At 55.3% G+C, this 27,122-nt stretch overlaps 1 protein-coding gene across 3 annotated transcripts in view; it reads left to right on the top strand.

Annotated features, from left to right (window-relative positions):
- KAZN (kazrin, periplakin interacting protein) overlaps positions 1-27,122 on the top strand; it is a 1,000,963-nt gene that overhangs the window by 589,148 nt on the left and 384,693 nt on the right. The gene's annotated exons all lie outside the window — the stretch shown is intronic.

The following is a 27,122-nucleotide window of genomic DNA, read 5'->3' as shown; positions in this document are numbered from 1 at the left end:
TCACCTTCCTCTCCTGGGTGAGCCCTCAAATAGCAGGGGGCAGACACTGTAACGCTGTTTTAGGGAGGAGAAACTGAGGCCTGGAGGGTTAAGCAGACTCCGCCTCCCTCCCCTGTTTAGGCAGTGTGAACACAGTTGCCCATGTGGACCAGGGGACAGCACCCAGGCCGAGGGACAGGTGCGCAGACGCCCATCCAAAGGCGGTGGCCACACAGAAAGCGTCCAGGGCAACCTGCTCTCTGATTCTGCAGAAGAAGCCAGACTTGGGATTTCCGGGTGAAGCTAGCCAGTAGCTCATCTCTATTGAGATTTGTTTTGAACACGGGACAGAGTTACCAAGCACGTAAGCCCACAGTCTGCATGATCCCACAGGCAGCCACTTTGTGATCTCCGGTTGGAAAGATGCTAAAGTTGGGGCTAAATGTACGTGGGTGCTTGTCACCTTGGCAAATGAATGAGTCCCACCTTTTCTTCTCCAGGACAGCAGCTTCCGGGCCTCTGGGTGCTCAGACGCACATAAATGCGCCCCCGCGTGCATACAGGGAGAGGGATTCCAGCTCCTGGCTGGGTTTTTCAGTCCTCTCCTCTGTCCACTCTTCAGAGCCTCATTAATAATCAGATCAGCAGGGAGAGGAGTTTTAGGTTAACATCAGATGCCAACGCTTTGCAAGAGTTGCAATTTATCTTAGAATTAGGCAGTAGGCTCAGGCACCAATGGGCATCCACGTACTCGAGTGTATAAGCCAATTATGTTTCTCGAAGAAAGCATTCAAATGAAAATCTCCCAAGATCCAGCCGCTTCCAGCAGTTCTTGAGTTCTCTGTCAACAGATATCAAGTTAAGGTTAACCACTTATCTTATGCTCCTACATCCCCCAAGGACACACGGAATAGCTACAAATTAGCAGCTTCCTCAGATGGCAATGCAGAGACAAACTAGACACCCCGTGTAATTCATGGGCGGGCGAAGGAGAGGCAGCTCCTTGCCAGGATGGCGATTTGTGGATATGCAGGAGGTCTTTCCCGGGGCCTATGAATGTGTGCTTCTCCTATTTCATTCAGAAAAACGCTGGGGCCAAGGCAAGTGCAGTCCCAAACAGCAAGTCAGAGCGTCCGATGACTAGGCCACAGGGGGACATCAAGGCACACGCCTGTCCAGGAAGTGCCAGCCACTCCGATTCAACCTGCCAGGATTCACAAATCAACCAGCCCGGCTCATTACCCATGCTCCACGTCTCCCTGGGGGGTGGGGAGAGGGTGGTTCCTGTGCACCAAGTCTCCTTTCGCTTACAAAGCCTGTGACGTCACAGACACTCCCAGTGCAGTCTCACTAGAGAGATTTGGGTCACGGTGCAGCAGGTTAAGCTGCCACCTGTGATGCCGGTGTGAGTGCCAATCCAAGTCTCAACAGCTCCACTTCTGATCCAGCTCCCTGCTGGTGCAACCTGGGAAATCAGAGAAGGCAGCCCAAGTACTTGGGCCCCTGCCACCCATTTGTGGGAGACCTGGATGGAGTTTCTGGCTCCTGGCTTCAGCCTGGCCCAGTCCCAGCCATTGCAGCCGTTTGGGGAGTGAACTAGTAGATGGAAATATCTCTCTCTCTCTCTCTCTCTCTCTCTCTCTCTCCACTCTGCCTCTCAAATAAAATAAATAGATCCTTAAAAAAGGGAAAAAATGGGTTACAGCAGCTATAAATATTCAACTATAAATATTCACATATAAACATCGTGTTTCACGGCCCTGAAAATCAAGTCTAAGATAAGCTGCTTGTTATTACCTACGTCATTGACAGGGCAGGCTGGGGCAGCCGCAGACGTGTTGCTTAAGGTCACAGTCTTCTCCCTGCACAACCCTAGGGGGCACCACTCACGTTGTTTAGAGCAGAGCACGGCTCAGCCTGCCCAGCCGTAAGAGGCAGTGGAACAGAGAAGGGACAGGGCAGTCACAGCTGGGGACACGCCTCCAGCCAAGGCGTCCTCAGGGGCATGAAGAGGCACACGGGCTGTGACGAACAGGCTGACTCCTCTCTGCCCAAGCCTCTTGTTCTCTTCTTTAATTGGGCTGCACGGCCTGTTTCCTCGTGGACTTCAAAAAAGCTGTATTGTGAACAATGCCATTCTCTCCGGGTGGACATTCATAGCAGCCTGTGTCCTACAGGCATCTCGGCAGCTTTTGGGGTGCCTTAGTTAGGTATGCATCTTCCAGGGATGGTTTTGGAAAGTCCTTAATGTCTACACCACAGGATTTGCTAATCAGCAAACAGGGTATTTTATGCAGCGATTGATAGACAATGTCACGGAGGGAAGTGTGTTCGCGATTTGTGGTTCTCTAGAAAGATCAAGCATTTGGCCAGAGCAGTAGGGCGATCCCTGCAGTCCGGCCCCCAAGCCCCCGGCTTCCTCAGTTTTCTGGCTTTGCTCTGGCTGATCGCAACCCTCGGTCCACATGCCGTGGAGCGCCTGGCCCTGGAGTGAGCCAACCATGTCCAGGGCTTCTGAGATGGGGACAGTGCCCCTCGGTGCTTGTCCCTGCCATGCATCCGGTGACTCACTGCCACCCTCTGAGAAGCGTACGAGCCCATGCCTGGGGGCCTGCTTCCATGGGTGGGATCCCACAGGCCTGAATCACACAACACTTCCTCCTCGTGGCACAGGGTCAGCAGCAAGCAGATCACAAGTTTGCCAGTCCTGTGTCATGGTTATTCCCGTCTTTTTTTTTTTTTTTTTTTTTTACAGGCAGAGTGGACAATGAGTGAGGGACAGAGAAAAAGGTCTTCCTTTTCCGTTGGTTCACTCCCCAATGGCTGCTGGGGCCGGTGCACCACGCTGATCCGAAGCCAGGAGCCAGGTGCTTCTCCTGGTCTCCCATGCGGGTGCAGGGCCCAAGGACCTGGGCCATCCTCCACTGCACTCCCGGGCCACAGCAGAGAGCTGGACAGGAAGAGGAGCACCCAGGACAGAATCCGGCGCCCCGACTGGGACTAGAACCCCGTGTGCCGGCGCCGCAGGTGGAGGATTAGCCTAGTGAGCCATGGCACTGGCCGATTATTCACATCTTAAGGGGAAAGCTGGCCAGCCAGCAGCACTAGGTCATGGGCGGCCGCTGCACTTTGTTTCTTCCATTAGAAACAGGAAAACGAAGGGTTACATCTGTCAGAGCTGCTGTGTATAAGCAAACAAATCAAATAGGGAATAAGATTCTTAGATGACCAGTTATACGAAAGGACTACCTGTGTTGCTAAGACAATGAATGCTAGGTTTCCACTCATCTCTGTACACTTCGTTGCTTATTAAGCTAATGAATCGATTCTGTAAGATTGAATCTACAAACATGTTTAATCAGACCCAGCCAGCAAAGGATCATTATTTTTATGACTTCGTGAAATGCATTTGTTACCGACCAATTTTGAAATAGGCTGTGCAAAGTTTAAAAGAAGCGAGTTCTTAACCTTCCACGGAGCACCGATGGAAATCACGTTTAAAGGGAAATCTCATTACAGACAGAATAATTTTGGAAAGCTAACGCCCGAGTCCTCCTCTGATTTGGAAAACGCCTCGGGTGAGAGTTCTGGGGAGAGGATCGGGGGTCCTTTCCCCCTTCTTTCTAGATTTTCTCAGGGGATCTCAAACAGCATGTAGATAAAACCACGAATCACTACTTTGAGATTTGTTTGGTTTTTTTTTTTTCTGGTCTTCCCTTAAAGAAACTTCTAAAAAGTGTAAAAAGGGAATAAAATGGGCCCCTTGAATCCCAAGGGGCCAAGAATCGGGGTGCGTAAAGTCAAAAGTAAAAAACTCATAAAGATGCCTGCAGGTGAAATACGGCTTCTTAGGAAATCCATGGCACAGACGCCTCCCCCTTTCCTGGGAACTTGAAGGAGTTGTTTCAGGATAAATGCAAGGGGACCCTATTTTATTTTTTTATTTATTTGAGAGTCAGAGATACAGACAGAGAGAGAGAGAGAGACAGGTCTTCCATCCACTGGTTCACTCCCCAAACGGCAGAGCTGGACCTATCCAAAGCCAGGAGCCAGGAGCTTCTTCCAGGTCTCCCACGTAGGTTCAGGGGCCGAAGCACTTGGGCCATCCTCTGCTGTTTTCCCAGGACATTAGCAGGGAGCTGGATGGGAAGAGGAGCAGACGGGACTTGAACTGGTGCCCATATGCGATGCCAGAGCCACAGGCGGAGGCTTAGCCCACTACACCACAGTGCCCCAGGAGACCCTACTTCAGGCAGCTTTTCTTTATGGGCTAAAAGTATAGTTAGCTTCTGGAAGAGTCCAGGAAAGTCCTTGGGAGCATCTTTTTTTTTAAAATTAAGATTTACTTATTTATTTATTTGAAAGAGTTACAGAAAGAAGTATAGACAGGGAGAGAGAGAGGTCTTCCATCTACTGGTTCACTCCCTAAATGGCTGCATTGGCTGGAGCTGCGCTGATCCGAAGCCAGGAGCCAGGAGCTTCTTCCAGGTCTCCCACGTGGGTGCAGGGGCCCAAGGCCTTGGACCATCTTCTACCGCTTTCTCAGGCACATTAGCAGGGAACTGGATTGGAAGTGGAGCAGCTGGGACTCAAACTAGCGCCCATATGGGATGCTGATGCTTCAGGCTGGAGCTTTAACCAGCCGCACCACAGCGCCAGCCCCCAAGGGAACATCTTGGTGTTGCGTTGTCGAAGAACCAAGGATGCTCAGAGGACTTCCCTTGGCCTCACTGTACCCTCCCCACCGTCCCAGTGGGGACATGTTCCACACTACCCCATGTTCCACACTACCCCATGTTCCACACTCCCAGGAAGAGGGCCAGTGTCTCAATGACCCCTGCACCTGCTGGGCCCAGCCAAGGGTCAGAGGCAGCAGACGTGGGAGCAGACTGAACGCCAGCATCAGACGCGTCCCCTGCACAAAAAGCCTCACGCCCTTTCTAAGGTCTGAGGTTCCTGTTGTCCGTCCACGCCTGTTTCCATGGGGCTGTCGACTTACTGCCACGCAGCCAGTCCTCACAGAGGTGGCCAAAGGCTGGCTTTCAGGAGTGTCCTTCCTGTTCTCCGAGGTGCAACACCCTGGCTTCTCTCAATGGCCGCTGGAGTGGTGTGAGCCTGGCCGCAGGCTCCAGGGACAGACAGTCTGCGCTGGAGTCCCAGCCCCACCTCGTGCCCACTCCGTGACCCCGGGACGCTCACTCAGCGTCTTCCTGCCCTCGGTGCTTTGTCTGTAAAAGGAGGGCCGTCAGGGTGTCTGTCTTAGAAGCTCCTGGTGAGAACTAGAGGAGGAGGTGATCCACACGGCGTGTTCCGTGCATCGCCTGACCCACAGGAAGACTGGAGTCAGTGTGGGCTGGGATCTGCTGCAGTAACAGCAGGAATCACATCTGAGTGGATTAGAAGGGCAAGGGAACATTTCTTCTGTGCTACCTGCTCATTCAGGTAGACGGGGGTCTCTCCTCATTGAAGGTATCTCAGAAACTGGGTTAAAGAAGTGCCCAGGGGCCGTCAGGAGGGGAAGAGAAAGTGGCAATCATGCTGGCTCTTAGCCACGCAGACTTTGGCTCGCACAGTCAGCCTCCGGCATCCTTGGGTTCTACACCTGCAGAGTCAACTAACCGGAAATCAAAAATACTTGGGAAAGTAAATGGCGTCCGTACAGAGTACGTACAGACAGCTTTCTCGCCGTTATTCCCTACACGGTGCAGCATAACCGCTGTTTCCATAGCGTCGCCATTGTATTAGGTGTCATAAGCCGTCTAGAGTTGACTTCAAGCCTGCAGGAGGATGTGTGAGAACTACGTCATTGTGTACAGGGGACCGGAACATCTGCAGATGTGGGGTCCTCGGGAGCCCTGGAATCCATCCCCCCGTGGGTACCAAGGCACAGCTGCCTCTCACTGGAGAAAGCAAGCTGCCACGTGGCCCCGCTTAGCTCCAGCAAGGGAGGGAAGAAGACTCTAACCACGTGCCCAGGGGTTGGGGGAACCAGAGTTTTCTGCTGAATCATGTTCCCGGCCCCCACAAGCGCTAGCTGGTGCTCTGATGACAGCGGCTCTCAAGCGCTGAGACCTTGGAGTTTCACAAGAATCAGTGCAAAATGCTGGAGATGTGAAGGTTCTGGAAGCTCAAGTCAGCTCCCCTTTCTCTGCTCCGGCCCAGCACACGCGGCTGCAGAACCCGCCGTCCCCGCCTGCTGTCTCTTCTTTCCAGAGACACTGTGAGGACACTGCCGGTGGCCGATCACTTTTTTCTCAATATTTATTTATTTATTTATTTGAAAGGCAGAGTTACAGAGAGGCAGAGAGAGAGAAAGAGAGAGAGGTCTTCCACCTGCTGGTTCACTCCCTAAATGGCCACAACAATCCACAGCCAGGAGTCAGGAGCTTCTTCCAGGTCTTCCGAGCAGGTGCAGGGGCCCAAGGACTTGGGCCATCTTCTACTGCTTTCCCAGGCCACAGCAGAGAGCTGGATCAGAAGTGGAGCAGCCAGTTCTTGAACCAGTGCCCATGTGGGATGCAGGCACTGAAAGCGGTGGCTTTACCCGCTCCATCACAGCGCCGGCCCCAGGCCAATCACTTTCGAGCAGGCTGGATGCAGCATTCCAGCCCAGTTGCGTGACCCATGAGCAGAGAAGCCTCCAGAGAGAAAATGGAAGCAAACTTCTCCAATTTGCTTCCGAAGCTTGAGAAACAGTGACAGTGTCCTTAAGAAATACAACCCGCAGGTCCCGGGTCCCGTCAACAAGTTTAACAGGAGAGCCCTTTTCTTCCCCATCTTTTATGAGGCTGAGAGGTGCTGGGAGCAGCGAAGGGCCCTTGCCTGGTTCTAAATGGTTTCCTAAACGTTCTGTAGTGATTTACGTAGCAAATAACTAAAACACACAAGGACACTGGCCGCTCCGCATTTGATCTTTCCCATCGCAGAGACGCCGAGCAGAGGCAGCTCCCAGCCTACAGAGGCCGTTAACTGCTCTCGATTGATTTTATACGAAGATACTTTATCACTCTTGTTGCCCGAAAAGGAAATGCAATCTGTGTCAAGGTCTAAATAGGCTTTCCTAGAAGAATCAAGCCCCACACTCCTACGTGAACAGATGTGGGGGCTGTTTATCAGCTTTGGCAAATCAACTTCAGAGACATCGTTTTGTTTGTTTTTTTTTCTTTTATTTTTTTTTTAAACGTCTTTCCTGCTGTAACATTCCAGACTTTGCAAGCTTTGTAACTGGAGTCTTAACTTCCTGAGGTCAAATTTTTCTGGGTCTGGAATTCACCTTAAAAAGTCCTTTGTTCAGTCTCTTTCTGGGCACCCAGGAAAATGTGGCTAGAAGATGTTAGAAACGTACACATCGTTACTGAGTATGCCGGGGGCAGAACCCAAGCTCGAATCCAGCTCCCAGAACGGGTGTCTTTTGCTCTGAGCCCAGGGTGAGCAGGTTTAGCCTGATGTCACGAAAGGAAAGTGTACCACCGGGACCGGTGCTCCGACGGGCATTGTGGGTTCTCCCCTGTGGGCACCAGCTCAAGTCCCGGCTGCTCCACTTCCCATCCAGCTCCCTGCCACTGCGCCTGGAAAAGCAGCGGAGTGCCCGGGCCCCTGCCACCCACGTGGGAGACCTGGAAGAAACGCCCGGCTTCTGCCTGATCCAGTCCTGGCTGTTTCAGCCATTTGGGGAGTGAGCCAGCAGGTGGAAGACCCCCCCTCCCCAGCTCTCTCTCCATGTCTCTCTCTGTAAGTCTGCTTTTCAAATAAATAAATCTTTAAAAAAAAAAATAATATAACAATGGAATGTTTTCCCTTGACCTTCTCAATCAATGCAAGCTACCTTTGGCCTATTTGCTGCCTATATTTAGAATACCGCTTCTCCTGTTTCAAGGAAGTCAATAAATGGAAATTCTAACCTACAAAACTAGCAAGTCAGAGCACTCTCATTTTATAAAATGGTTCTGGAAGTGGAAGGCCTGAATTCTAGTCTCGCCCTTGTTTAGCCAGTGACGGATCTGTGATACAAACTCATTGGCTCTTGGCCTGCGTTTCTTGTTGGAGTGGGTGGGAACAGGCTATCCTGCAAAGCCCTTTGGACTGGAAAGAGCCTTTGAATTGACCACAGGAATCAAAACAAGTTCCATGATATGCTTTTAATTTGGAGGTTTAAAATTGTTTTTTGTAATAATTCATGTTTGTGTTTTTTAAAAAGGACGTAAAGATCGCAGTGAACAAACCTAAACCCAGGCCTGAAGTTCAGATCCTGAGCGTTAGGATCGCACGCAGGGCTCTGGCAGACGCCCCCCAAGCCAGCACCTTTCTTTGCACAGCACCCTAGGCGTAGCTCCAACCTCGACTGGGGGGTTTGTCGTCCCCATTGCATTTCGTCGTTCCCCCACGCGTTTAAGTCCCTAAACGATGCGTCACCGTGTTCCATGTGTCGCATGCTCGCTGGGCGTCTCACGGAGAACGCAGCGTGCTCCCTGCCGTGGCCCCTCGCTTTCATCTCCACGCTCTGTTCTGGAGCCATCGAGGCGGCCGGCCGCGGCTCATTCAGTCCCGCGGCTGTGGATTGCGTCGTTGGTTGAACACACGTTTCCCTAGATTCTCCTCTTGGTCTTCACTTTGAAAACAAGCCTGCTCGGAACGTCCCCCCATTGTGTGCAGCTCACAGGTGAGCGTCTCTAGGGCATGACGTGGGGGTGGGATCGGTGGGTGTGGAGAAGGAATTGGACCCTTTTACCTCTGGGCTATTGATGTTTTCCAGCCTGCGAACATGATCGATCTCTCCATTCAAGGCTCATTTTATGTCTTTGAATAATCTTATAATTTTACCCATAACCGGCTTGCATTTTAGTTAATTTCTTCCTCGACACATTAGCGTTTCTGCTTGCCTGTCTGTAGACAGTATAACAGTCTAGTTAATTTTTGCATACTGTCTTATAAAAGCATGCATGCTGATCTCAGTTATTAACTCTAATAATTTTTCAGTAGAGTCTTTAAAGTTTTCGGTGTAGATAATCATATTATCATGTCCATTTTAGTGTCTGTCTTTCTAATCCTCGTGTCTGGCGTCCACCGTCATTAGCAGAACCCAGAATTATTCTCTCTGCGCAAAAACCCAGCTAAAAATAATCAACCAACAGCCCCTTGCAGCTGGGAGAGGGGAGATGCATGAGAAATAGTCCTGGCTGGTGGACTGTTCGGGTTTCGGTCTCTGGGGTGACGGCTTTTCCCGAGTAGAAGAGGAGACGACTACGGGGCTTCCCTGTTCACACCTGCGGCCGGGACACAGGGGAGCGACAGTTGGAGGCTGCTTTGTGTTCGTGTCTCAGCTTGTGTTTCGTGGACCACACAGGCGACGCCCCCAGACCTGTGAACAGATGAGCTGGCTAGGGGCTTTCTGCCCCCCCCTTCAGGCATCACAGCTGCTCTGGATGGAAAGTGCCCTCCAAGTCCTGTGTGTTGGCAACCTGGTCACTGCTGTGCCTGGGATGTGGGTGGGTGTGACCCCCTCTGCCTTTGCTTCCTGACGATGATTCACGTCCCGGTGGAGGTATTGAGGCAGTGTGGTCTTTAGAAGCTGGGGTTTGTTGGAAAATAACAGCCTTGGGAAGGATTAATACTGGTCGTGCAGAGTGGATTAGATCCCCTGAGAGTGAGCCCAGCACCATCCCTGAATCTGTCTGCCCACTGTCTTGCCAATGCTCTCTCCCCCTTACACATTCTCCCACCCCCCGTGACGCCACGTGCCATGGTGTGATGTGGCCAGAAAGCCCAGACCAGAGCCGAGTAGATGCTGGCACCGCGCCCTGGAACCTCCAGCACCGTGAGCTCAGGGAACCTCTTTGCTTCATAAAGAACCCGTCCTTGTGTGCTGTGTTATAGTCACAGATAATGGGCTTCCACAGTCCCCAGGGCAGGGGTGTGGACAGGAGAGCCCCTTGGGAAGTGAATGAGTCATGAGGTTGTGCCTTCGTGAATGGAGGGATCCACGCGTGGGTCCACGGACGCGTGGGCTACCGAGGACGTGGCTTCACTCTGTCTGTTACGCTTGCTCGGCTCACCACAGGATGCCCTCTGCAGCTAGAAGCCAGCACTTTGAAATCAGACTTCCCAGCTTCCAGAATCATGGGCTACATTGACCTCGGTTCCTATAAGTTACCAGGACTCGTATTCACTTACAGCCATGGAAAATGAACTAACTCAACAGCTTTGACTTCAGTTCTGTCTTCCTGCCTTGGAGCAGTCTGAAACCTTGCAGTACCCATCCCTGAGTAAGAACTAAGTCTCAGCCGGCGCCGCAGCTCACTAGGCTAATCCTCCGCCTGCGGCACCGGCACACCAGGTTCTAGTCCCGGTCGGGGCACCGGATTCTGTCCCAGTTGCCCCTCTTCCAGGCCAGCTCTCTGCTGTGGCCCGGGAGTGCAGTGGAGGATGGCACCCCATGGGAGACCAGGAGAAGCACCTGGCTCCTGCCATCGGATCAGCGCGGTGCGCCGGCCGCAGTGCACCGGCCGTGGCAGCCATTGGAGGGTGAACCAACGGCAAAGGAAGACCTTTCTCTCTGTCTCTCTCTCTCACTGTCCACTCTGCCTGTCAAAAAAAAAAAAAAAAAAAAAAGAACTAAGTCTCCTGGGTACCCAGTTGCCCTCATCCTCTGCCCCGTGGCTTCTGCACCCCCCCCCACCCCTCTGGCTGCCTGCTGCTGCCTTACTTTTGTCCCTGAGAAACTGCAAGCGCATCGGAGCGCTGAGAGGGTGTTGGTTGCATTCAGTCCAGCATCTCCAGGTGTGCTGTAGTGGAAGAGACTTCCGGTCAGGAACGGAAGTCCCTTCTGCTACTGACTTAACGCAGCATCCCTGGGTGTGCGCACGCATCTCGGGGAGAGGGAGCCATTCTCACTCTGCGCAGGTGTGCGGAGCACCTGCTGGGCCGGACACGGTCCCAGGCTCAGAGCACGGAGGTGGAAAGGGCAAGACACCTCTCGGCCGCCTTTCAGTGTGTGTGTAACGGGAAGAGGCACCTGAAACAGGGGAGTGAATAACAGGGAGAAGGTTCCAGGGAAGGACAGATGTTGGGAAGAAAACAAAAGAGATACAGGGATTTCCGTCGCGTTATCCAAGTTCAGCTGCAGTCCGAAAAAAAGTTTTTAAAGATGAAAGGCAGAGTGGGTGTGTGTGTGGGAGAGAGAGAGAGAGAGAGATCTTCTATCTGCTGGCTCACCCCCCCCCCCCAACACGCACACACACACATCCATGTCCACAACAGCCAAAGGTGGACCAGGCCGAAGCCAGGAGCTGGGAACCTCCTCTTTGTCTTCGACCTAGGTAGCAGGAACCCTGGTGCCTGGGCCCTCCTCCACTGCCTCCCCAGGTGCATCAGCAGGGGGCTGGATTGGAAGAAGAGCAGCCAGGACTCCAGGTGGCTCTCGGATACGGGTGGCTCCAAGTAGTGGCTTAACCTGCGTTGCCCCCGTGCTATGCCCTGCGGTATTAAATGGAAAATCCCCAGTAGAAGGAAGCTGCAGGTTTTCAAGCGTGCACCGTTCTGAGTAGCATTATCAAAGCCCCAGCCCATGTGGGATGGGAGGCGTCTCCTTGTCCGGCGTGTCCGCTGTGTAGGCCACTTACCCGTTACTCACTGAGTGGACATCTTGGTCATCAGACCCAGAGGCGTGGTCTCGCAGTGCTTGTGTTCGAGTAACTCATATTTTATGAAATAATGGCCCCAAAGGGCAGGAGTGGAGATGGTGGTGCTTCAGGGGCACCACAGAGAGCCAGGAGCTTCCTGGAGCAGAGATGTGAAAGTGTGTGCAGGTTTGTCTGTATAGCAGGGATCAGTGTCTGTAAGTTCAGCTCCGGCTGCAATGGCAGGTGTCCCCTGGGGGTCAGGGAACGTGTCCAGGGCACATAAGCAGAGTGGCCTGCATGGCCACAACAACAGACGAGGACAGAACATCAGCCCGAGGTAATCGTGACCTCTGACCTGAAGCCTGCCAGGTAGCGACCTGGGTGTCAAGGCACCAGGTGACAGGATGAGCAAATGCCAAGGCTCCCAGCCCGGGGAACAGTGGCTTCTGTGAGCACACAGTGCAGCCGGGGCCCAGGGCACGGGGCTGTCCTGCCCAGGGTGCCAGAGCCAGCCATGGCCCAGCCTGCTCTTCCTGCAAGCTGGGGAAACTTTCGGGTTTTACATTCTAGGGGGAGTCAGCTAGCAGCTGCCTGAACCTGAAAAAACAAACAAACAAACAAACAAGGGAGCCAAGAGGATGCTCAGAGCTGAGCAAATCCAGCGACAGGGCCCAGGCCCTGAGGCGGCAGCCAGGGTTCTCCATCACTTCCGGGGAATTCTGCAGTAGGGGCTGCGTGGTGATGATGACGGTGGGAGGAGAGATGGTCATTGCTTGACAGCCTTGAGCTGTGTGCACCATAGCCAAGGGGAGAGACAGGGACACGTTGCAGAGGACCCGGGAGCGGAGGCCAGGGAGAAGCTGAGAGGCCGTTCCGGGTGAGGGCAGTGCGGGGAAGGAGTGGGAGAGGAGGGGTGGGCTGCAGGGCCCAGGACGCCGCTGTGGGGGTCCCATCCCGGCTTCCCGGCTTCCCGGCTTCCCGGCTTCCAGCTCTGTAGCCGGGGCAGCTCCAGCATCTCTGGACTCTCAACGCCAACCTCCCTGTCCTGGAGGAAGGGGGCCCGCCCCTGCCCCCCTCTGCCCTTGGCAGGCAATGCCCCACCCACAACAAACCGCTCAGCTTCTCCAGTGTGGGGATGGCAGGAGCCCTCCCTCGTGGGGGCTTAGCTGTTACTGAGAGGGATCCGTCCCAGGACCCCGTGGGTACCCCAAAACCACGGATGCCCGGGTCCCTTCCATAAAATGCCACGGAGTCTGTGTGCGACTCGCATCGTCCCATACACTTCCAATCCTCAACACGGCTCAGAGGACGCACGCAGTAGTGACGCAGGACACAGAGTGCTTCTCCTGCGTTGTTTCCCGAAAAAGAAAAATGACACGGGCCGGTTCAGGGCGGTCGGGATTCTCTCCCAAACATTTTTGCCCGACGGTCGGCTTCATGCCCCTGAGGATGGGGAGCCGTGGGCCCAGAGTGTGACCGCGCCGACCTTCAGGAGCCTGTCACTCTCTGATTTCTAAAGAGACTTTTGCCAATGGCAATAGCATTGGAAGTGGCTGGAGCATGAAGTGTCTGTGGGAGAAACCACGGGACACGGGGACCACGTGAGGGGTCAGAGTCCTGCCCTGGTGCCTCTCTCTCTCCCTCCGCCCTCTCTGTGTCTCTCCTCCCTCTCTTTCTCTCTCTCCCTTTCTCCTTCATCCCTCCTCCCTCCTCCCCCTCCTCCCTGTCTCTCCCTCCCCCTTCCCCTGCTTGTCCAGACACAGCCCTCACAATTAGACACTTCCTGAGCCAGGCAGACCCCACCCAAGGGGCCGGCTGTTCCTCCCCACCCTCCTTCTCTTGGATCCCCGCCCCAACTCTGCCTCCCCAGCAATGCTGGCTGCAAACACCACTCTCTCCTCCTCCCACCCACTGCCCCCTCCACACAGCCCTGCCACGCCACCACTTCCTGGTTGTGTTCACACTTCTCTGCTCCTGGGGAGTATTACTTCATCCAGCAGTTGCGCTGGTTGTAAACTGAATTGTAAACAGATACGTCAACAAGGCCCCTTGGACCCCTGCGCCCACGTGGGAGACCCAGATGAAGCTCCTGCCTCCTGGCTTCAGCCTGGCCCAGTCCTGGCCATTGCAGCCATCTGGGGAGTGAACCAGCAGATGGAAGACCTCTCTCTCTCTCTCTCTCTCTCTCTCTCTGTCTGCTTTCCAAATAAGTGAAATGAATCTCTAAGAAAATAAATAAATGAGGAGAGACCTCCCTGCTCTTCTATTGAGGGTGGGGGCCACGGGTCCTGGCGACGGGCACGCCCCTGCTCTTGCTTACCTGGGGGCCAGTCCCGGCCGCACTGCTCCTCCCCTGGGATGGGAGGGCCGGGGCATGTCTGTTCAGGCAGCTCAGCTCAGCACAAATCTGGTATTCAGGAAAAACGCTAAGCTCCATGCAATTTGTGTGCGCCGTGCACAAAAGCACTCGGTGGGTATCTGTTGGCTGGTTGGTCACAAATAACAAAGCCCGCTGCAGCCGTGCGCACCGTTATCTGCTCGGAGGGCCCCTCCTTTCTAGGTCAAGGCCTCGGGGTTGCTCAAGGAGGCCTGGGTGGAGCTGTCGGGGCAAGTGAGTCACCGCAGGTCCCCGGCTTCTCAGCCTCCCAGCCTGGCCGTCGGGCTCAGAGCCCAGCAGGGACAGCACGGCCATCCGCAGGCAGGTTTAACAACAGGGTGGGTGACCACCCAAGGCGGCGGCCCTGCGATAATCCACAGGGATTCGGGAAGGGATTAAAGGCTGCTGGATTCCTCCTTCTCATCCCTCCTTTGTCTCATGGAGTGGAAGTGGCCTGGCACTCCTGCTGGTCACAGTCAGAGAGCACTGGTCACACTCCTGCTTGCTGGCTCGCTCGCTCTCTCTCTGCCCCTCCCTCTTTCCCTCCCCCTCCTCCCTCCCCCTCCTTCCTCCTCCTCCTCCTCCTCTTCTTCTTCTTCTCTCTCTCTCTCTTTTATGCCCCCAGTATAACTGGGTGCCCTTGGCCAAGATTTCTGGGAGTTGGTTCAAAGCTGAGACTCTGAGTTACCCCTCTGCACCCCTAAAGTGCAGGGGACCCCTGAGACCAGGAATGCTCTGGAATGTCAAAGCCTGTGAGCTTTCAGCCAGAGGCCCAGCAGGTTCCCCCAAGCACAGCCTCTGTCCCTCTGCCCTCTGCCACCCCGTCCTGCGCCCTGTGGGCATCCCTCTTGGGAAGCCACCCTGGGCTGTTGATTCCTGTTATGGGAAGCCGGGGTGAGCCCCGCCCTGCCTGCAGCTTGCCAGGCCCAGCAGGGGGGCCAGGGGCTGCCTGCAGGGCCCAAGGGCGCCTCCCGCACCCGGGTACAATCCCACCCTAAGGGCAGCTGGCAGCCCGAGGTGTGCCCACCTGAACTTGGGGAGTGCCAGGGACACTGCGCGTCCTGGTGGGAGCTGGTAGGTGGCGTGTGGCAGCCTGGGCTGGGGAGGCTCAAAGGGGACTTCACTCCTCCTATCATGGTAGCCAGAGGAACCCCAGAAAGGCCCCCGGGCAGGCCCAGCCTGAGTGTTCGAGGGGTGGCAGCCCAGTCCAGGGGCAGACTAGGAACAGAGATGAACCGTGTGGATCAGGCGCAAGGCAGGAGCTTTCCTCATTGTAGCCAGGCCACGCTGACTCCTTTCAAAATATATTATCTAATTCCAGCAGCCCCAGCAGCTCACATGACTTTGACAGTGGAAACAGGAAAGGCCGGCCAGTGGGAGACGGTGAGGCTTGTGAGAGGGTAGCAGGTTGGGGTCCCTGCACCCCATCAAGGGGGCTGCCGGGCCTGCCTTGCTCTCAGGCCACCGACTGACCCATTATAGAGACGAGCAAACCAAGGCACACAGACATCTGGAAATAGCGATGTTTGTATGCAGTGTGCTGGATCTTACATCTTAACTAACTCAGACTTGACAGGCCGGGGAGCCAGGGCCGGTCCTCGGTCACCGCTGTGTGACCTTGGCCGTGGAGCTCTATAGAAGAGTACACCACATCCACCGTTCAGACGTGGGTACTCTACTCAGGGCACCCACAGGCGTGGCCCAGGCCCCCAAGGCTGGTGACACTTCCCCTGGACCGTGTTGTGATCTGAACCACACACCTCCCCCCACCACCGGGCCCGGGGTGCACCATGGCCACAGCCTGGCCCGTGGACAACCCTCCCCCAAATGCCCCCGACAGCCCTACGGCCACACCTGGCACAGGCAAGCGTTCAACTCAGCCCACCGGAACACTTGACAATGACCGGCGCGTGGGCCTCACCTCCAGAAATGCTCACTTCCAGGGTCTGCAGCAGGTCCCGGGCACTGTGATTCTTATGTGCCACCAGGGAACCAGGGTGACAGCTCCTCAGCCAGCCCCTTGCATGAGTGCCAAGCGCAAACTTCTAAAAACAAGAGAACAGTCAGGAGTATCAGAGCAAGGGCACTGGGGCAGACAAGCCGAGTTCGAGTCCTGCTGCGGCCCGTCCCCGACTGGGGCTCCCCAGGGAGATCAGTTCACCCTGTTGAGCCTGTGTCCTCATCTGTATTCAGTAGGCATCCAATAAGAGCCAGGCTCCTGCCAGTACTGCCCATTGAGCCTGTGTCCTCATCTGTATACAGTAGGCGTCCAATAAGAGCCAGGCTCCTGCCAGCACTGCCTCCAGCTGCAGCCATGCAAACACAGGAGCCAACAGCAGTGAGACGGCAGAGTGGGGGCTGTGCCTCCCCCAGGCACGCGCACGCAATGCCCGCCCCCAGCTCCGTCCCCCAGCCCCAGGCCCCCTTGGAGCCCCCACCCAGAGCCGCACAGCTGCCCCTTGATGGCAGGAACCGTTGCTTCCGGGTGCAACCTCAGCCTCACTCCCCGCTCCTTCCAGCCAAGCCAACAACTTCTGGCGGCATCCGCTAAGCCCCGCACATGGACCCTCCGACAGCAGCAGCAGCCGGGCCTCCCTTCCCCTGACACCATCCTCCTCCTCGCCCTTGTTACCGCAGGTGCGAGCTGAAGCAGACAGAGGCAGGTGAGTGGCAAACGTCTTAGAAATGCTAACCCGGGGCTCGAGGTCTCCAGGCAGGTGTGTGAACGGAGTCCACGTTGTCCTGAGCAGGTGCCACTGTGAAATTCAGCACAAAGCTGCCGTCTCTTAGTGAAACACACCCGTCTGGTAAAAGCTCCCTGCTTGCTCGGAGCCTCTCTCTAAGCCTCCTCCATGACCACCGGTCATTAGCACCACCAGTTACTCACCCGTCACCGCCGAGTCACCAAGCAGCCAGAACCACACAGACGCCGAGTCACCAAGCAGCCAGAACCACACAGACCAGAACACTGGATCGGCAGTGGCGCAGCTGGGACTCAAACCAGCACTCACAGGGGACGCTGGCCTTGCAGGTGGCGACGTAACCTGCTGTAGCCCAGCACTGGCGCTGTAGGAGGTGCAGACTGGAAAGGGCGCTATTCGGGTGTCCTCTGAGCAGCACCTGTGCCGAAGAGATGACATCAGAGGGCAACTCGGTCTGGGGCTCCCAGCACCCTCTGCTGCGGCGTCAGACCGGGAGCCTGCAACCAGCGGGGTTAGCGTCTTTACACCACAGACGTAAGGAAGTGCTTGTGGTTCGGGCTTCTTTTCCCGGGGACGACAGCTGTTAAACACGTGCAGCACATCACCGGTTCCTAGGGACATGGAGACTAATTTCTGAAAGATTTATTTTATAGGCAGAGTTACAGAGAGAGGGAGAGACAAAGAGAGGTCTTCCATCCTCTGGTTCACTCCCCAAATGGCTGCACTAGCCGGAGTCGGGCCAATCTGAAGCCAGGAACCAGGAGGCTCCTCTGGGTCTTCCACGCAGGTGCAGCAGCCCAAGTACCTGGGCCATCTTCTACTGCTTTCCCAGGCCATTAGCAGGGAGCTGGATTAGAAGATGAGTAGCCAGGACTCGAACCAGCGCCCATATGGGATGCCGGCGCCGCAGGCGGAGGCTTAACCTACTGTGCCACAGCGCCAACCCCCCAGAAATTAAAATTTTTAAGTGGGGGTCCCGGAGGGCTGGAGGTAGATGCTTCTGGCCTTCAGCCAATCAGCCGCGGGTGCGTTTCCTCTTCCCTCTTTCCACACCTACCCATTAAAGGTCAGAAAGGGTTTCTCTAGGACACTTTTCTCTGTGTATGTTGTTTTACCCAAGATGATAGCCATCCTTTGTCAAGGAAGTGGCCGTGGTGCGGTCGGCGTTTCTGTCTCCCCGTGGCCACAGCCAGCGTCTCACCACGGGCCCCTCGGCCCCTCCTCACCAGACACTCTGAGTCTCCACCCCCACGAAGAGGGAACGCGTTGAGCTGAGTGTGAGTGGCTGCCTGAGCTCTGAGCTCTGAATCCTTTGAAAATTTTCCTGAAGACCCTTCCGTGGTTGATCCGGCTCACCTTAAAGAACAGTTTGGTACCAAATCCAGAAAGCAGTACAGGGCAGACCACTTGGACGCTGCAGGAATTCACCCTGTGCGCAGGAGCAGCTGGGGATGGCAAGTCATAATCTACACATAATCCGCACAGCACGATCAAGCCACAAGAGCCACGGTGCCGGGATAAACAAGCAGAGTCTGTCCTAAGCCCAAGAAGAATGGGAAAGCCGCCGGGCAGCGGTGAAGTCGGATTCCAGGCAGACAGAAGTAAGGCTGTCACAGAGCGACCTCCACACGCACCTCACGTCAGCCCCAACACCTGCCAGCAGCAGTCACTTGTATCTGCTAAGAGGCAGAGTTCCCATCTTCTGGTCCACTCCCCAGATGCCCACAGACGGCCTGCGGCGGGGGCTGAAGTGCGAGGGAACCCCCGTGTGGGTGGTAGGAACCCAAGGACTTGAGCCATCACTGATGCCTCCCGGGAGATGCACAGTAGCCGGAGCCAGAGCCAGGAACTGAACCCAGGCGCGCTCCTCTGTGGGACACAGGTGCCCTAACTTCTAGGCCAAATGCCTGCCCCCGGAATTTTTTTTTTTTTTTTTTTTTTTTTTTTTTTTTTTTTTGACAGGCAGAGTGGACAGTGAGGGAGAGACAGAGAGAGAAAGGTCTTCCTTTGCCGCTGGTTCACCCTCCAATGGCCGCCGCTGCAGCCGGCGCACCGCGCTGATCCTGGCAGGAGCCAGGAGCCAGGTGCTTTTCCTGGTCTCCCATGGGGTGCAGGGCCCAAGCACCTGGGCCATCCTCCACTGCACTCCCTGGCCATAGCAGAGAGCTGGCCTGGAAGAGGGGCAACCGGGACAGAATCCGGCACCCCAACCGGGACTAGAACCCGGTGTGCCGGCGCCGCAAGGTGGAGGATTAGCCTATTGAGCCACGGCGCCGGCTCTGCCCCCGGAATTTATTTTGAAAGTAGGAAGTGTGGGACACAACCTTTGGGCATTCATCAAATGAAAACGGAGTCTTCTGTGTGTTCCAGGTATCTAAGTGGGGACCTGTGAGGGGCAAAGTGTGTGAAATTAACAGCGCACGGGTCAAGAACTCGGATGTCCCCTGGCCCCAGATGCATGACACACGGGAGTGGAACAATCCAGATGCCAAAGAAGTTGCCACAGACATAGTTTTTCCCTCCTGAACATGCCTAACTTGGTAATAAATGTGTTAACTATACATATGCATGGCATACAGAAGTATAAACATTAAAATACAAGCAAATACTCTTGAGCGCCATGGAGAAATGTGGGCTGTGTTAAGGACCAGCAGGCTGAGAGAGACGAGGAGATGGGCTTCCTGTGAGCAGGTGGCTCAGGGACCGCGGAGGCTGTCGTGCCCTAGGATGTACAAGGTGAACCTGAACCCTGCAACGCCAGGAGAGGCCACGGGGTGGACAGAGCCAGGGCCAAGGGCAGGAAAAGGCCAGGTGCGGTTCCGAGGCATCCAGCAGGAAGAATTCTCTCCCCTGGGGTGGGGCCAGGCTTTCTGTTCTACTGAAGCATCCGCAGATTGGATGAGGCCCGCCCACACTGAGGACGACGTGGGTCCCCCAACTGAAGTCCACTGACGTCATTGTCAATCTCATCCACAGAGACACCCAGGGTGATGTTTGACCAGATAACGGCACCCTGTGGCCCAGTCAAGGTGGCACCCCATGGCCTCCCTTTCATCTCGCTTCCCTACTTGTCATAAAGATAAAGATATAACCTTGCTCAATGATTGTCATGTGATGGTTGGCCTGGGGGTGAGCCCGGAGAAGAGAGAGGCGGAGCTAGTGGGTGACCACCAGGACAGGGAGGTGTCCAGTGGTGCCTGACGCCAGAGCATCCTGAACAAGTCTACTGGGTGCAGAAGAGCCAGCGCTCCACCCACACCACCTGTTTCCAACCTCTCCCTAGACAATGAGTTCCAGGGAGGCGGGGAGTGACTCTGTGTGAGATTCCCACCTCGCTTGCAGCCTCGTATCCAACAAACAGCTGGTGGCTGGTTGGCTTCAGAACAGGACACCAACGAGGCCACTGATAGCAGCACTTGGCCATCAGAGCCACCCTGTGACATGAGAGCCACCAGCCCTGATGCTGACAAGGAAAAGAATCCCCAGGCCCCAGGGCCACTCTTGGGATAACACACGGACGTCACAAAGGAAGCATCTCCATGGCCATGGGCCAACGTGACACAACGCCGGCTTCCGGCAGCCTCGAGGTGCGTGATGGACCACCCTCTTAGTGTTCTGCACAGAAAGCCCAGCTCCTCATTTTAAATGAAGAGACCTTGTTCCCAGTTGGGGACCCCACAATAAGGCAGGTGTCATTTTATCATCTTGCTAAGGGAGGCACCCGAATGAGCCGCCACCCACTACAGTCAGAAGGTAAGTAGGCCAGCGGGGTGGCTGCGTGTACCAGCGATGTGTTTGTATCAGGAGCGCCCAACCCCCTCAAAGGCAGGCAAGCAGCCTCCACCCTTCCGGCTTTTACCACTTGTCACTCATCTGCCCCCAAGGAGCTGAGCTGGGGAGAGGTTTTGTTCAGAGCTCCGAGGACGAGCCAGGCAATGTGATACATACAAATGGGTAATATTGATAGAATTTTTAAATGCTTTCTCCGCCGGGATTCATTCGATTTGTGATTCTTTTGAAACGTGGAGCGGCACCCTGCATCTTGGCAAGATATTCGGGGGAAGTCGTGGAGACGTCACTGCCAGCACCCAAGGGCGTTGGGTCCAGAGAGCAGTGGACTTGCCTTCTATCTCCTCTTCTTCTAGGGAGTGGACTTGCCTTCTAGCTCCTCTTGCCTTCTCATCTTGCCCAGGGCGCCCCCATGGTTGCTCCAGTTGCAGTAAGATGGGACCAAAGATCCTTAATCTTTTTCAAGCACCTGCTACTCACTGGCACTTCCTTGTCCATCCCTTGGTTCAAAAGGACTCTGATTGGCTCATTCCAGTCCTTAGGCTTGGTACTGTGATCAGTGGAGCTGCACCTGGGGGAGGGGGCAGGGATCCTGGGTGATGGGTTTGACGTATCTAGTGGTCAGTACACAGTGGGGGAACCAGCTCAGCAACTAGAGGGCCTTTCTCCCAATAAAAGAGGATGGGAAACACCAGGTATGAGGTGAACCAATGGCACCCCCAGCCCTGGAAAGCAGATCTGAGGGTCAGTCTCAGAATGGTGGCCAGTGTTGCAGTGTAGCTGGTTAAGCCTCCGTCTGCTGCACCAGCATCCCATAGGGCACCAGTTTAAGTCCCAGCTGCTCCACTTCCAATCCAGTTCCTTGCTAATGCACCTAAGAAAGCAATGGAGGATGGCCCGAGTGCTTGGGCCCCTGCCATTCACGTGGGAGATCTGGATGGAGTTCCAGGCTTCTGGTCTGGACCATCCCTGGTGGTTGCGGCCATTTGAGGAGCAAACCAGCAGATGGAAGATCTATCTCTGTATCTCTATCTCTCTATCTCTATCTCTATCTCTAGTGCTCTTTTTCCCTCTCTCTGTAATTTTGTAATCTTTAAAAAAGAGATACAAAGAGAGAGACCCGAAATCTTGTTCCAAATCTTGTAATGACTTCTGTGTCCTTTATTAAACTGTCAAAGCCTCTGTTTCTCGTAGGCATTGGAATTCCCTCTGTTTCTCACAGGGAATTGGAAGAGCCGGGACATCCAACAGTCCAGGAGCCAGGGCTGGTCCAGGATCATGCTTTGACTGCTGTGTAGCAAAACTAGAAAAATAAGTCAGTATAATGAGTTTTAGCTCAAAGGACTGCCCCAGTCCCGAGGTCATCGCCTCCCTACTCCAGGCTTTAAATAGTTAAACAGCCTCTCTTTAGTGATGGGGCAGGCTGGTCTCCGTGTCCTTTCTTGAAATGAGAAGCGCATCCTCTCTGCTAATTTACTTTTTTAAAAAAGATTTTATTTATTTATTTGAGAGTTAGAGTTACAGAGAAAGAGAGGGAGAGACAGAGAGAGAGGTCTTCTATCCACTGGTTCACTCCCCAAATGGCCATAACATCTGGAGCTGAGCCAATCTGAAGCCAGGAACCAGGAGTTTCTTCCGGGTCTCCCATGTGGGTACAGGGGCCCAAGGACTTGGGCCATCATCCACTGCTTTCCCAGGCCATGGCAGAGAGCTGGATCATAAGAGAAGGAGCCGGGACACAAAGCAGCACCCATACAGGATGCCAGTGCCGCAGGCAAAGGCTTAGCCCAGTGCGCCACAGCGCCGGCCCCTAATTCACGTTTACTGCTCTGACGGGGTGACCTCTCTGGCCCTTTAGCTCTGAGAGGTGTGAAGGTTAAGCACGTTCGCAGGTGTAAATGCTCAGTCAGCGTCTGCACAGAGGAAGTGACCCTGAAATAACAGTGGTGGTGATGATGATGGTTGGGAGGAAGGGGAGAAGGGAGGAGGCTGGGGGAGGGAGGAGGCTCTGCGCGGGGCTTGTCTCTCTCCGGTTGTTGTCTTTGGTGGAGCAGAAGTGAGACACTCGGGCCTCATTTCAGGCATGGCAGGAGCTGAAAGGCTGGACAATCCCCAGGGCTGTTCTAGCTGTCGGATATGACGTTGCTCCCTGCACGCATGGACGTCTGTGGGTCTCCATGGCAGGGTCCCACCATTAAGAGGCACCCGCGCTGTGTGAGCTCCTCTCTCACCTCTGCACCCACTCTGGAAGGGAGTGTCTGGAAGTTTCCATCAGCACCATCAGCCATTGCAGAAAACCCCACAAACCATGCTTCCCTGTGGATTGACTGTCTTTGGCCACGTGTCCGTGCTTGGTCTGACTCGCAGAGGGCATGGCTGAGCCCTTGAGCCATCTTGAAACTCTCAACAGACTGGGAGTGCTCCAGAAAGGGAGCCCGCTGGGTTCTCCAGTCGCTTCTATCTAATGGCACAGCCAGTAGGACATAAAGGCCAGAAAAGGCATCTGAGAAGGGGTGGGAAGAACAGGAGCAGCCCGAGACCAGGAGAAAGTAAAGGAAATCCTGATTGGAGGGTTTGTTGGGCAACACTGCCTTGATTGGTTTTGTGGGGTTTTGATTGACAGAGAGACAGAGACAGAGAGTGCCCATATTCAAATCCCCAAAATGGCCAGGATCCAGGCGCTCATCCAGGTCTCCCACATGAGTGGCAGGGACTCGATTGCTTGAGCTGCCCTCTGCTGCCTCCCAGGGTCCCCATTAGCAGGAAGCTGGAATCAGAAGCAGAGCCAAGATTCAAACCCAGGTCCTCTGACGTGGGACGCAGCTGTCCCAAGCGGCATCTTAACCACCAGGCCAAATGCCAGCACCTGATTGGCTACTTTGAGGTCAGATGCTCACCCCTGGACCCGTCAGGTGTGTAGAGAGGGGAGGGTCACGTGACCAGACACCCAGCGTGGAGGGAAACTTCCTCCGGGAAGCTGAGGTTACAAACGCTAGGAGGGGGACGACCTGTGGAAAGTTTCTCCAGCCCTAGAACTGCCTCCTTGGTGAGGAGCAGGGGCCCCCCGGAGGGAAAGCCTTTGAAAAACGCAGGCGCCTGGGAGACGGATCTGCCTGCCCTGGGGATGGCCCCACGGAGGGCGTGGAATCACTCCCCAGGAAAGTGGCAAACATCTTCATCTTGTATTAGGTGAGCGCCCGGGGACACAGGGCTGCCACTCTCTTTGTTTGGCAAACAGATTGAAATCATCCAGCTCATTTGGAGCCGTCCACACCAGGAACTGCTAACTTGGAAGAGGGTGATTTAGTTGGGAGCGAATACCTGGAAGCCATCGCCTCTGAGAGCAAATCCCAGCCGCAGGGAAGCAGAGGGGAAGCCGCCGGGATGATCTGGGGTGCGGATGAAGAGAGGGGGCTCTGACTTTCAGGTGAGCGCTATGAGTTCCAAAGCCACAGATGTGCTGTGTGCCTTGCTCCTCTGCATACACCAGGGGCTGTGGACCTTAACAAGTACAAGATCAACTCCAAAGCCCTGCGGTCTCTTCAGAGGGGGCAGAGTTTCCGAGACCTCCCTCGGTGGATTATGGCCGGTGTCCTAACCCCATCCTGACACCTGCTCAGGTGTTCTGTCTGAAACAGGTGCACCTGTTCAGCCACACAGGGCTGTCCCCAGTCGTGTGGAGTGTGAAACCACGCGCAGATAGATTCCACCTGTCTCTGCAGAGCACCTACTATGTGCAGGGAGCAGCCTGTGTGTGCGTCTCCCAATCGCTTCCAGAAGCTCCTGTCCTTCCCAGCGTCCGCATGGCTGCGGCTTCCCAGGTTTGCCGTGGAAAGCGGAGGCGGCTGTTTAACAGCCACCAAGCCGAATGCTGCATCAGCAAGCACTTCTGGCGCGTTTAGTTAAGGCGGCTCCTCTCGGGGGGGATTTGTGGAAGACGGCGTGTGGATCGTTGGAGAGGGCTTACGAGTGACATGTTTGTTAAGAGGCTGGCACAGAAGGACCGGGGGAGCTGTGGAGTCGGAGGAGCCGCAGGGGGCTGCAGCCTGTGCCGTATGAAGTCTGCCGCAGGCGGGGCAGGGGTAGGGAGGGATCCCCCCTCCAGCCTTAGGATTCCCCCAGTCCTAAGAGAACTTAGCTATAATTAGAAACTAATCGGGGGCCAGCGCTGTGGCACACTGGGTTAAGCCGCCTGCAATGCTGGCATCCCATATGAACCCGGGTTCAAGTATCCGCTGCAACACATCGTGTTCAGCTCCCTGCTGGTGTGCCTGGGAAGGCAGCAGAAGATGGCCCAAGTGCTTGGGCCCCTGCACCTACATGGGAGACCCGGATGGAGTTCCAGGCTCCTGGCTTCAGCCTGGTCCAGCTCCAGCCATTGTGGCCATTTGTGGAGTGAACTAGTGATGGAAAATCTCTCTTTGTCCGTCTCTCCCTCTCTGTAACTCTGCCTTTCAAATAAATTAATTCTCTTTTAAAAAAAGAAATTGGTCAGTGCTCCTGCCAAGGGTATGCAGTGCAGGCTCTTGGGCCCACGTTAGACCCCCACGTGGTGGTCCTTGATCTGAGGATCCAGTTCAGAGCTTGTGAGAAAGTGGAGATGCCCGGGGTGGGCGTGTCAGTGCCTGCTTTGATACCCGGCTCCGGCTGCTGGTTTCACCTGCCTGCTAATGTGGACCCGGGAGGTGGGTTCCTGCCTTCACAGCGTCAGCCTTGGTCAGCCTCAGCCATTACAGGCACTGGGGAGTGAACCAATGGCTGAAGCTCGCTTGCTCTCTCGCTCGCTCTCTCTGGAAAAAAAAATAAACAAACAACAACAACAAAAAAAAACTTTTAAAGGCAAATGCAGATGCTTTGGCCTCACTCCCAGAGGTTCTGAGCCAGTGGCTCCATGGTTGGGCCCAGTAAGACGCAGCATCATAGGCCCCGTGGGATGCCTGTCGGCCGCTCCCCAGACCACGCTTCAAGAAGCAAGGGTCACTGGATGCTTCGGGGGGTCGCTGCTCTGCTCCCAGCTTGAAGAGTTTGTGCCGGGCTGTCCCACGCCTGCCCTGGGATGCTTCCTCCTCCTGGGTTTTATCTCGGTGAATGACGCCACCCCTGCACCGCCCCCACCTGCAGACAGAAGTGTGGCGTCCCCTCGCTCCCACTCCGTCTGCACCTCCCTCAGCTCCTCCCCCTGAGGAGCGCTGGGATCTGTCCCCTGACCCTGCCGCAGGTCCGCCGCGTCGCTCTCCCTGTGTCCTGCAGGAGCTTTCCAACAGCGCCCTGTCCTCGGCTGGGCCCACACAGTTCCACGCAGCCACCATCGTGCGTGGGAGCCCAGGGCTGGCAGAGCAGGCTTCAGCCCTCTCGACTTGCTGCCCGAGGACCTGCCTTCCTGCCCGCTCCCGTGGCCCCCGCCCTCCTTCCTGAACTCGGCATTTCCGCCTACAAGGCCCCCTGTGCGCGGGCCGGGTGAATCCCTACTGTGTGCAGCCAGAGGCGGGCACCAGACTGGAGCTGAATCCTTCTCGGGCTCAGGTTCACATCCCCAGGGTTTGTTTCTGCATTCCTCTGCCTCTACTTGGTTTTCAGCAGTTCCATGGGGGTGTGATTTGCATGCCGTACAATGCACCCTTTGTAAGTGTACAGTTGGGCTGTGTGTAGACATCTTTGGAGTTGTGCATCCGCCAGGTCTGATTTCAGAACTTACCATCACCACTAATCTATCCACCACCACCCCTTCCCACCCCCAGCCCTCGATGGCCACGGAATAGCTGTGTCTGGTTTTATTCAATATGGGCATTTCACGGAAGTGAACTTGCACAACAGGTGTTCTTCTGCGTCTGGTGTATTTCCCTGAGCATAGTTTTTAAAATTTTAGATTATTTACTTGAGAGGCAGACAGACAGCCATCTTCCATCTGCTGGTTCACTCTCCAGATGCCATAAGAGCCAGGAGCTGGAAACTCAGCCCAGGTCTCCCCCGTGGGTAGCAGGGCCCCAGCGACTCGGGACGTCCCCTGCCACCTCCCAGAGTGCACATCCGCAGGAAGCTGGAACCAGGAGCGGAAGCCAGGAGAGAAACCCACCCCGGTGAGGGGAGCAGGGGATTAGACCGGCACCTTCACCACCAGCCTATGCGCCTCGTGCCGGGCATGTGTCCGAGGCTCCTCCCGTATTAGTACCTTGGAGCGCTATGCCCCGCTCTATGTATCCGTTTGTCAGCTGATGGATTTGCGGTAACTTTTAACCATTAAGGAGAACACCGCTGTGCCTACTCACATGCAAGCTTTGTCCAGCTGTTTGCTTCTGCACCTCGGAGTGGCATTGCTGGGGCCATCGGTGGGTGATTTCTTGTTGAACATCTGCGGGAGTTGCCAAACTGACTGCCAGAGGGGCTGTGGCATCTTCTGTTCCCACCAGCGACAGGTGAGGGTTCACCTGTTTTCGAGGACACCTCCCTGGCTGTCACACCTCTGATGGACTCCGGGCCTCTGGGTCCTTGCCTGCCCCCCTGAATCTCTCCAGCTTCTCCGTATCTTCCGGAAACTCAGAGCGTTGACTCTGTCACAATGTCTGGCACACAAACCCATCCTCCCTGCCGTGATCTCGAACGGGTGACCCCACATCCCCCACTCTACAGCCACCCGCTGTCCACATGGGACAAAAATCT

This window comes from Oryctolagus cuniculus, chromosome 7 (assembly GCF_964237555.1).
Source record: "Oryctolagus cuniculus chromosome 7, mOryCun1.1, whole genome shotgun sequence".
Lineage (NCBI taxonomy): Eukaryota > Metazoa > Chordata > Mammalia > Lagomorpha > Leporidae > Oryctolagus > Oryctolagus cuniculus.
This window is presented reverse-complemented; position numbering and strand designations above follow the sequence as displayed.